This window comes from Cynocephalus volans, chromosome 9 (assembly GCF_027409185.1).
Source record: "Cynocephalus volans isolate mCynVol1 chromosome 9, mCynVol1.pri, whole genome shotgun sequence".
NCBI classification, from domain to species: Eukaryota; Metazoa; Chordata; class Mammalia; order Dermoptera; family Cynocephalidae; genus Cynocephalus; species Cynocephalus volans.
In genome coordinates, this window is record NC_084468.1 from 109093625 (window position 1) to 109106170 (window position 12546).

Here is a 12546-nt window from a genome sequence, read left to right on the forward strand (position 1 = left end):
AACAAATTTAAATTCTGATAGATAATATCTTTCCTCCATTCCTCACAACCTCCCATCCAGCCTCCTTCCTGTTTAAAAAAATCCCCAGAGATTTTTGAAATGGATTGTTCCAATTTAAGGACCTATTGTTCTCCTGTGCTGGGAGCATAGTCCTGCCCCTCCCTTGGAAAGTTTCTTTGCTTCTCATGGACCTACTCAGAGATATTAGAAGATGACCCCAATACAGATTCATCCATTCCTATGGTTCTAATTGTGAATGGAACTCCAGAGAAGGAAGAACCTAAACTTCTTAGAGCAGAAAGGGCATGCAGAAACAGAGACACAGAGGAGAAAAATGACCAAAGCCACAGGGCAAATGCCATGGTTCTCTGGGAGCCATGGCATGAGATAGAAAAAAGAGAGTGACAGAGTAACATAAAAAAACAAAACAAAACAAGAAACAAAACAGAGAGAGGGAGAATCAAAGACCTAATAGATAAATCCCAATTATGAAGACTATTAGACATTTTGTTGGGTTCCCAAAGTTGATTTCAGACTACCAGGGGTACTGTTGTATTGTCAACAATGACAACTGTCATTCAAGGGCTCCTGAGTTCTGAGTACACAGGTCCCAAGATGGTTCCCCATGTTTCTTAGGCAGAATCTATGAATTTATCATGTTACATGTCAAAGGGGAATTAAAGTTGTAGATGAAATTAAGGTTACTTATTAGCTCAGCTTAAGATAATACTGGATTATCTGGATAGAAACAATGTCATCACAAGGGTCCTTAGAGTGAAAGCAGGAGGCAGAAGAGGCATCAGAGTCAGAGGACTCTGGAAATGTGACTATGGAAAGGCTCAGAGTCATATGATGTGAGGAGGACTCAACTCACTTTTGTTAGCTTTGAAGATGGAGGAAGGGGCCACAAGCCAAGGAATGCAGACATCTAGACTAAGCTGGAAAGAGCAAGAAAGGGGACTCTGCCCTGAGCCTCTGGAAGGAATGCAGCCTCATCCTTGCCTTTATCTTAGTGAGACCCATTCAGGACATCTGAACTCCATAACTGTAAGATAATAAATTTGTGTTGTTTAACCACTACATTTGCAGTCATTCCTTATGGCAGCCATAGAAACTAATATACCATGTATATCACAAACTCTTTTTAAGAGAACCAGAAAATGTTTCTTTTCTAAGCAAAGTTTAATTGTTTAGCAAACCTTTTTTTTTGAAAGGTGGATTATGCCTATGTTTTTTCTTCTTACATGTTTCTAATATTTTTCAATTTTTCTAAAATTAAAATGGAAAAGGCTATTTTTGAAAAGAGCAAGTATTTCCCTTAGGGGGAAGAAAACAATTGGTCCTGTTTCTTTGGATAAATAATTGTCTCAGTTTTACCTTGAACTACCCAGATTTACTTGACTGATTGAACTGAAATATAAGTCATGGTATTTAATAAATATTATTTTATAATGAACGTATTCCTGACATTTGTTAATAAAAAAGTGACTAATAAATTAAAGCAGAATTAAATCATAATATACACAACAAGATGCCAAAGATAGTCAGAAAGGTAAGATGAAAATAAATTTGGATTAGATATTAAGAAACCTTCACTCTGATGCTGGTTTTACCATAAACAAAAAGTGAAAATTCACAGAACTTAAATACCTCCCAATTTTCTTCAGTATGAAGTGAGGAGTTGACTTTAATATATAATTCAAGGGTTCTGCTTCTCACTACATCAAGTTACCAGTTGGACAAATACATTTCTTCAAGCTAGCAAATAGGTATGAGGATGAGGAAATGCTATGTTCATTGAGATGTGTAATTATCTCAATATTGTTAACATAAGGGTGGTCACAGAGAGAAGCAAATGTCTCATTGGGAGCCTCAAAGCCTAATGAGACATTTGGACAAACAATGTAACTTAATGTGCAAACTGCAAAAAGTAGCAGAAGAGTATTTTAACCTCTTTCTAGGCCCTCTGACCTACTTACAAAGTCAGGCCCAACTAAACAAAATGTGGGGCTTCAGGAACTGCTCACTTTGCCAGCGTAGAGGTCAGTGTTGGTAAATCAAATGCTTTTATAACTCATGCTAGCACGCTCAGAAGGTGGAAGCCAGCGTCGCATACTTTGATAAAATTTAACTGTAAACAGAAAGAACAAGGTTACTTACTGAAGATAAACACATTTGCAGAACAGATTAGGAATTCAGTTAATATTTCAATATTGGTATTTTTCAATAATGGCTTTAAATTTTTTCCCTAAATTCCTCCCTTAAAAAAGTAAGAATTAAAACAAAGCTAAAAAACAAAATATCGATATCTGTTTAAAGACATTATGTGTTATATAATATTCTTATTTTTATTTGGGATTTGCTTTTTATTAACATTGTAGTTTACTTTTTCAGTCAATCAATGTAGGAAAATAAAACTCTACTTTTAAAGTAGAAAACAAGGCAAAAAAGCAAGACTGAAATTAATTAATTTACTCTCAAATATATTCTTTTCTATTTTTACTTTTACTAAGCAAAAAATCAATTAATATATTATATGCTATGTGTTAAAAGCACCACCTCAACTTAGTCTTCCAGTAAGAATAGCCCTATTGTCTTAATAACACCCAAATGACTTTCAGTCACAGTGAACATAGAACTGTAACTATTAAAGTCACAGTTCTGCACTGCAGAGGCAGTAAAAGATTTGACTGTATGACATGCTTTATGATACAGCCAATGAATGAATGAATGAATGAGTGAATAAATGAATAAGGCACTTGTCAAGAGGCCAGCATAGCACAGATGCCAGCAGAACTTTAAATGGTAATTTAATTCCAAATTGAACTGAGGCTGTATCTATTTGAGTTATTCTCAGCCTTGTCAGAAGCGTTTACAGGCTAATTCTTCTGGGGCACAAAAGCCCCCAGCTATAATCAAGATATGCCTTACTCTCATTTTAGAAGCACAGATTTAAATATCATTAATTTCCCCAGATGATTCAGAGTTGATTTTTATTTGGGTCTTAGTTAATGCCAAATGAGCATCCACACTAGAAGTCTAAGTTATAGTCAAAACTGTTAGTCATGACTTGCCGTTGCTTTAAGTGGTATTATCACCTGCGTAAACTATTCTTTTTACATCCTCGTGATGCCTGGGGGTGTTTGTGTCCTGGCTGCCATCTGGCAGCCATTCCTAAGCCAGTGGCCCCATTGTTTTTTCTCAGATTAGTCATCGTAAGAAAGTACAGTGTTCATATGAAGGCCTATTCTATAAATGAATGAAAAGGAGCCAACTGTACTCAAAGTCAAACTTGCCAAAATATATGAGATTACTTTAAGAAAGCTTGAATAGGATTTGAATAAGAGAAGCTTTAGATTTACACATAGCTTCCCACCTTTTACATAATCACCAAACAGTCACGCATGCTATTTTATTTTCATTGGCTTTAGGTAATGCATTGGCTTTGAGTCACTTGATTTATACTTCTTTCTTTCCATTAGTCACTACACTCTTATACACTCTGACCTTCAGTTTTCATGTGTCTCCTTCCTACTTGGGCATATGTGTCCTTTAATATCCTATTTAGAGTATCAGCTTGAATCCTTATAATTCTGATACATAATAGATTATACTCTTGGGTAAGATGGAAAAGAAACTTGTCTGGTAGGCAGACATAATTAGCAGAGCAGACTTAAGCATTGCATGGAAGTTAACTAACTGGTGCAGCTTTTGATCCTACCTGTTTACACCAGGAGGATCATGAGACAAAAGAATGAATGAGGCAGAAAGAAAATAAGAGTGAGCTCTATTTACGAAAAGTTGTTAATGAATGGTTTCCTGAGAACTGGCATGTAAAGCTTTTGATCTTGACAGATCCTAAGAATAGTAACTGTGAATTAAAGTTTCAGGTTGTAAGCACCTAAATAAAAAGGCCTAGCTCTGTGCAACTGGTTTGTTCAGCCTTGGGCCATGCTTGGGTGGTCACTGAGTAATAACTAGTGACTGATATAGTAAGGAGCTTCCAATTGACTCAAAGACTACATTCTGTGAGACCAATATCTGTGATGTTTAGACACTGCCCTGTCTCTTTCTTAACCTGGGAGCAGATGATTCTGCTTACATCTATGTAAAAATTCATTTACAATATTAACATTGACAAAATTCATTGATCAAATAATGATTCATGCTGCTGCCAGCATCCCAGTGGCTAAAGATACTGTTTTCTTTTCATAGAAAAGAAAATCAAAAAACCATACGGGGAAGAAAATTGGACAAAATATTATGAAAAAAAGATTTTTCAGTTGCATATTCTATCCTTCCAACTCTAATTTATTTGTTCATTGTCACATACTATATTTTGTTTTATACTTGTCAATCTCTTCTACAAAATTGTAACCAACTTGAGGCTGGAGGAACCTCGACCCATATGCAATGATACTGACTAGAGAATTTTGACTAGACTGGACTATTCTGAACACAGTATATACTAAAAGCTAGTCATGGGTCCACAGCAGAGTAGGACAGTGACAGGAAGTTCAGATGGTTCAGACAGGGAATTGGCAACAGATAAATCCAAGGAAACGGATCCTTCAAGTTTTCATTTCCTTATCTTCACACTCTTACCTGCTCCATCTTTGCTTCCAAAGTACTGAGCCCTTGAAGATGGGCCTCACAGAATGGATAGGATTTCAGCTGGCAGAGGCAAAGATGAGGGTGTTATTTGAGGGAACGATATGAATAAAAGGAGAATAGTAACTGGCAAAATAGCCCAGACTGTTTCAGATACATAAAAGAGGAAAGAGGCCTAACCTTGGCAAGATGGTTTTGGACCATCTTATGTTATGAAGGAGCTTAGATTCTCAGCTGAGGAGTTTAGATTGAATTCAGGAGACACTGAAAAGCCATTACAGGTTTTAATTGTAAAAAAGTGACTAGATCAGAGTTGTCATTTAAGAAGTTTACTCTGGCAGTGGTGTTAACTCATTCACATCTTATCAGCCACTTATTTTGTTAATAAAGAAGCATACATTAAGTGCTGTGAGAGATAAAGCAGTTAACCTGATAAACCTTCTGCTTTTATGACAGTACAATTTAGAGAGCCATTATAAAGTGGAAGCTATAGCTGTGCTGACGACTACAAGTAATAAATACCCTAAGCGCATGTATGGAATTGTGAGGTGGAAGAAGTTACTTCTGACCGTTGGAAAAACCAATTAGGAGGCTAAAACAAGAGGCCAAGCAAGAGGGGATACAAAAGTTGAACCACCACAGTACAGTAACTGCCTTCAGAACAGAGTACAGAGAGAAGAGATGCTATAAAAGTAAACCCAAGCGACTTAGCCTCCATTTTGATTAGTGAGGTAAAGGAAAGAAGAGTCAAAACTGGAGAACATTGTCAAGCCTGGATAACCAGGATTCATTTATTGCTCTCGCATTCATTAATTGGGCATGTCTTTATGTAGTGATGGCCATGTGCCAGCATAATTGTAGTTGTCAGGATAGGGAAATGAAAACACTAGTCCTCGTGGGACTTATTTTCTAGTAGCAGAATGAGGCCATGAACAGAAAAACAGAGTTGTATGATCGAAACTGGGAATCAGAAGGAGAGGCTGCTTTTGAAAGAGGATTTCATTTACTTTACAATATCTTGAGTTAGGAGAGCTGATGAAGTATGAATTTAGACAGAGAGGAGGGCCAGAGAGATAAATAGATTATCATTTGTCCAGTGGAAATAGTTTAAACCATGAGGATGAACAGGAAAGTAGGAAAGGCAAAAACTGGGTTTAGGATAGACTCTCAGGATAGACTTATATTTAGGAAATGAGACAGTGAATAAAGAATAAATTAAGGAGACAAAAGAAGAGGGATGAAAATTTGGAAGCAACAGTAAATGCTACAAATATCAAAGAAGAAAATATTTTTTAAAAATGCAAGGAGCTTCCATTATTAAATTCAGCAGAGAGTATGAGGATGTAGACTGACAAATGTCTACACTTCTTATAACACAGTAGTGGGGACAGAAGGCAGATTGTAAGACAATCTGAGACGTGAAAGGAAGTAGAGAGACTGGGGAAGAGCTTGAGAAAGAGGTAAATTATGGAAAAGTTATTTTAAGACTGATAGTCATAGATGGTTCCAAGCAGAAAAATAGGAATGTACAGTGCAAAAACAGAAGAAAAAAGCAAAGTGAGGGAATAACTACTAGTAAGAAGGTTGGAATGAAAGCACACACAGAGCCTTGGGAAGGGAAATGGGAACCCCTTCCTCCAAAGCGTGTTAAGTATGCATGCGATGGTCTGAATATTTGTGTGCCCCCAAAATTTATATGTTGAAATCCTAATCCCCATGGTGATAGTACTTGGAGGTGGGACCTTTTATTTAGTTATTTGGTCATAAGAGCAGAGCCCACAGGATTAGTGTCCTTTAAAAGATGCCCCAAAGAGCTACCTTGCACCTTCCACCATGTGAGGACACAGCAAGAAGGTGCCATCTATAAACCAGAAAGTGGGCCCTCCTCAGACAGACAATCTGCCTTGATCATGGACTTCCCAGCATCCAGAACTGTGAGAAATAAATTTCTATTGTTTATAAGCTACCCAGTTTGTGGTATTTTGTTATAGCAGCCTGAATGGACTAATACAATGCAGAAAGATATGGCAAATATAAAAATACATGAGTAGTGAGAAGGAAAGTTTAGGAGACTGCTGTCAAATAGTCCCCATAATCTTGATAAATTAGAGGGAAAATTATGTACCAATTTGAAGGGTCTGGAATATGCTTAGAAACAAAAAGAGTGAAAACAGTTTGATATAGCTGCAATAGATGATAAAATTATGATTCAACAAGAGACAAATTGCATGATTACTCACCAACCTGGAAGGTTCAGTTGAAATTAAAGAGCATTTACCTGGATTGGACCAAGATAGATTATTTGATGGTGGCCTCTGGTAAACACTGTCTGCCTGGTGGCAGAGAAAAAGCTCTGGGTGCTCCCAATTCCCCTTTGTTATATTCCACCAATCTTGTTACTGGCAGAGACTGGGGTGATCCATCTGGTGTCAGATGATATACAAAGGGTTTTTCTCCTCATGTTTGCCATGGTTTGTTTTACCTCTTTGATGAAAAGAAGCTGTATGCCAAAGGGAAGAAAGCAAAGTCACCCAAACATAAGCCCACTCATCTATCACTGACAGTGTTTCAGGCTTATTCAGCTTAGTTGTCGTGCTTATGAGTGGGGATAGAATTGCCAGAAACTTGAGGAGAAAAGTTCTCAGAAAGTTAAACCAAATGAGAGTAATTCATTTTCCCAAGCATGAAGTGAAATGTCTCTTCAAGAGCAGGAGGGAGGTCATACCCAACCTTCAGAACTGCTCTGCATGACATGGCAGGAGCCCGAAGTACTTTCTGTCACTTTTCTAACTCCTCTTGGGGGAGCCTGGAAGACTTGATGTGGGTCAATGCTGTTTGATCCTTATGGATATTTACAGTTTGGGCCTTCTGTGAATTTATACAATATAAAGGCATTGAGTTTTGATGTGTGTGATTGTTTCACAGATCATAGGCTTAATCTCAGAATCCAACTGGAAACAGGGTGAATACAGCTTCTGATTGTCAGGAGGGAATGAGTCAAAAACATATGATTTATATAATAATTTAGACAGTAAAATAGCTCAACAAAATAGTTTTTTTGTTTGTTTTTTGTCTTTTAACTTTAAAGGAGACCATTTTGACAACACAATCTTAAAGCAAAGCATACGTCCATGTAATCCATCCATTTCAAATTAAGAGAAATCTCTCATAAGAGAGTTTTAAAACTACTATAGCTTCTCTTTTTGCAATTAATTTTGCTAATAGTCAAGTTCCTAAGTGAGGCAGTATCATTCAAGCTCAGCTTTATTCTTTCCCAAGCAAAGGGTCTGTTGAAAGGATGCTGTAATAGAGCCAAGATAGGGCTTCTTTGTGCCTTTTGACAGTGACACAGAATGGCATCAGATCGGGGATAACTTTAAGCACTACCACTGCTAAATGAAGAGATAAAACAGAAAGCAGTCAGCGTCTCAGAGTTGTTTTGAAGCAGAAGCCTGTGCTTGAGCAAGGAACATTTGTAACTGAAACCGACTATGGTCTCAACTAAGAACTGCCCTTGGCTGTGAGTAATAAATTCTGTGCCTGAGGTCCGTGTTATTGCTTCTGTTATACAATATCTTGGTTCCAAGGCATATGCTGTCGAATGTGGGTACACTTAAAAATGAATAGTGTACTATACATTTCTAGATGAATGGAGACAATGAAAAAGAGGACTGCAGTATGAAACACTCTCAGCTACTTCCTCAAAAGGGAGGAAAGGAAGCAATCTCATGTGTATTGGTGACTTTTTATGTGTCTGGCTCTTTCTAATATAGGATAGCATCATAATTCTGCAACTTAAGAATATTAAGTTCATTTTTAAAATAATGAAACTAAGGCTAAGTATTTAAGAGCCTTGTTTAGTCACACAACTACAAGGAGAAAACCCAGCAGTGGATCCCATCAAATTTGTCTTTCTTTAGTTGGTCTCAAAGGATGAATTTTGGACTAACAACATTAGCATTACGTGGAAACTTGATAGAAACAAAAATTCTCAGGCCCTACACAGACCTACTGAATCAGAAACTATGAGGGTGGGGCTGAGCAATCTGTGGTTTAATAAAGTCCTCCAGGTGATTCTGATAAATACTAAAGTTCAAAATCCGTTGAACTAGTAAAAAAATCATGCTTCTCCCAGTTTATCTTACTCTCCCACTATATGAAAATATTAAGAATTGGAATATTTAACTGGTATGCATTGAGGACACTTTGTCCATATTATGTGTCCATAATTCTATTATCCACTTAGCCATTTCTGTATGCATTTATTCATTCATTCAGAAAGTATTATATGAAGTGTTTAATATTGATAAAAGTACAAAAATTAAGACAAACTGTCTGAGGCTAGAGAAACAGGGCAGGCACACACATGAATAGATTATGTAACAACATGAGGCAATGTCTGCCAGAATGAAGAATTCCATGAGATTTTGCATGAGAAGATGATGAAATTGTCATAGTAAGACCTCGTGGAGAGTATAGGACTCTGGCATGGTACTGGGAGAATGAAAATAGAAAAGGTGATGGTGGTGATATGGTGGTGGTGGTGGGGGGGGTATTCTAGGTGGGTAAAAGCCTGGAAAAATACTCCTGATAATTTCCAGAGCAACATCCTGTGTTCTTAGATAAGGATGTTAAAGCCACATTGGTTTACGTGTTCACAGGAGGCAGCTGAGATATAGAGGAAACAGTCTTTGAATCGGAATAAGGAGACCTGGGATCTAACCTTTCACAGCTGGGTGACATTTGGAAAATCCTCCATTTCCTTAATTGTAAAACAGGAGTTTCAGTACAGTACTCATTAACAAAATTACTGAAAAGATTAAAGAAAATAATCTCTGTCAGCCTTTCCCAATCTGGCCTTTATATATGGGCTACATAAAAAAGTGCAATTTTCAAATTAATTTGGGAGACAACGGGTTAGTATGTTCTATAAGTTATAGTACTTCTCAGAACGTTTAGTGTGTTCAGGAGATTATGAGTCTCTGAGAGGAGAAACCAGTATGTGCTGTAACCTAAACTTATTGTGCCATGGGATTTCTTTATTTGAGGAGAACCTTCTAACATCTCCCAGGATAAGCATAGCAGAGTACAGACTGAAAAATGATAATCTATATGACAACATCTGGGCACAGACGTGTTCATTAAACGTTAACTTAGGGGCCGGCCCCGTGGTGCACTCGGGAGAGTGCAGCGCTTGGGAGTGCAGCAATGCTCCCGCCGTGGGTTCGGATCCTATATAGGAATGGCTGGTGTGCTCACTGGCTGAGCGCGGTGCGGGTGACACCATGCCAAGGGTTGCGCTCCCCTTACCGGTCACAAAAAGATGAAAAAAATTTTTTTTAAAATTCAATAAATAAAATAAATGTTAACTTAGTTGGATTTTCTGTAGACCAGTTATGGTTCATCTTAGATCCTAATGTATATAATAGTTAAAATTCTATAGTAATCTCAACACAAGGTCAACCATTCTAAGGCACCACAACTGTAGCTCATTCATTTCCTATATATCTTAAAGCTTTTCTGAAATTAAATTTTGCAAAAAACGCAGCTGCTTCTGAAAGTGTTAATCCTCTTGGCCTTCAACAGCCTGAAAGATATAGAGAAATTGCCAAAAACATATCTCCTGATGTTTGCAGTCAGTTGATAAATATAACCTAGGAGGGTTTCAGGTTTCGTATGTAATGAGCAAATATTTATGTTGAAAAATTATATACATATGTAATTATCTACACAAACTTATGTACAATATGTTTTATAAAGAGGCTGTTTCTAAGTGAGTATTATAGTTGGTGTATATAAATAGGACAGGAATTGTACATCGCATATTCTAGTTAAGAAATATTTTTCATTCCTAGTCTGTGTGTCAGATACTGGGCAGGCAAGTTTGAAAAACATGACAGAATATTTTCCTACAAGATACTCATGATCTAATGGAGGATAGTGATATCTTTGTGTACATAAATGCTAGGAGAGGAACAAACATCCCATGGAAACCAAAGAAGGGAGCAGTTACTCTGGAGGAGGAGGAATGGAAAGTTCCATCATGTAGGCGATTCTTAATCTGGGCCTGGAAGGTTGATTTTAACATGTTCAGGGAAAAATCATCTTGGGAAAATAGAACAGTATAAAAGTGCAAGTCTTGCTCAAGAAAAAGTAAATAATTCTGTGTAAAGAAAATAAAATGGGAGTAAGGAGCAGGAGGAGATTTGGGCTGGGCATTAATATCAAAGCAAGACTGTGAAGATTGTTAGTGACAGGTAACTGTAGTAGTTCATTTCTGTTGTTTATTATAAAATACCCAGAGCAGAGTGATTTATAAAGAAAACGAAATTTACTGCTTACAGTTTCAGAGGCTGGGAAGTCCAAAGTCCAGGGAACACATCTGGTGAAGGCCTTGGCAGTGGTGACAGTGACCCAGGGGTCTCACATGGCAGAAAATGGCAGAGCAGAGAGAGACTAACCTCTCATGTGCTCTTCTTTTAAAGCCCTCAGAACCACGCCCCTGACCACTACTATTAATCCTTTCACTATAGCATGGTCCTAAAATCTAATCACCTCTTCAAGCCCTACCATTCAATTCCTATAACAGGATTTCCCGTCTTCAACAGGTACAGTGGAGATTAAGCTTTGGGGGGACACTCAACCCAAGGTAATAAGGAATTAACAATGTATTCTGAAGAACATAAGGTAGTATCAGAAAGTTTTGTGACAAGAAAAATCTTTATTTTAGAAAGATGTCTCTGACTTAGAAAGTATTTCCCTGGTGAATCAAATATTTAAATATAGGAGATAATAATAGCAAAATATCTACTTATAGACCACTTATAATATGCTGGGCCATCACTATATTCTATACTAAGCACTTCATAGATACTATTCTTTTAATATTATCACAGCAAGAAGAGGTAGAAATTATCTTCCCCATTTTAGACATAAAGTGATGTGCTTAAATTCATACACCTTACAATTACAGAGCAGAAGTCAAATCCAAGTTTGTGTAAGTCAATGCTTTTAACAACTATCGTATGGTGTCATTAAAAAAAATAAAACAAACCCTATAAACTAAGTAGAAGAAAATAAGAGTGAAAGGCTTTCTACTGTTTTTTTTTTAAGAAAAAATTAATGGATATGATTATGTGGACATTAACACCTGTACAGAATAATATATTTTTTCCTTGATGCAAAGAAAAAGCAAAGTGGAAACACAAGCAGCAAACCACGAAAACACTCGCAAACTGAATGACAGAGACCTAATTTAATCTTATAATATATCAAGAGTTTCTAAAAATAAATAAGAAAAATGTGGACTCCCCTGATGGAAAAATGGGCAAAAAACACAGAAAACTATTTCATAAAAGGAGAGTACTACCGGGAATATTTACAGAGAGGAAAAATGTTAGAAAATAAACATTCATATTCAAAGTTGGTTGGTACATAGCTTTGTATCATCTTTCTGGAGGAAAATTTGAAAACACATATTGTTAATGTAAGCATAAAATGAGAGTTCTTTGACCAAATAATTTCATTTTAAGATATTTTTCTTAAAAAGTTAATAAGGTGTAGTTGGATAAATAAAGGCAAGATAATGAAATTGGTTGGGAGAAGAGAAGCTTTGCAAGACTCAATCAAAATCTTATGGATGTGAGCTATCAATCCCCTTCAAATTATTTTCTTTTCTTTCAAACGCATTAGGCAAACTCTGTGGACCTTGGTGTTCCTCTAAAATAAAACAAGTCTCCAAGGGGAGATGATGGGTATTATAGAGGGCAGTGAGCTAATGAGGAGCCTTTGTAAAATTTGGCAAGGAGACTTGGAATTCAAAGTCATGGCCCCCTTTTTCATGTGGAGTATATTCTGCAACACTGGAATACAAAAACAGTTAAAGACTACTATGAGATTGTAAAAATGAATGCATTTTTAAAATGTCCCTGCCTA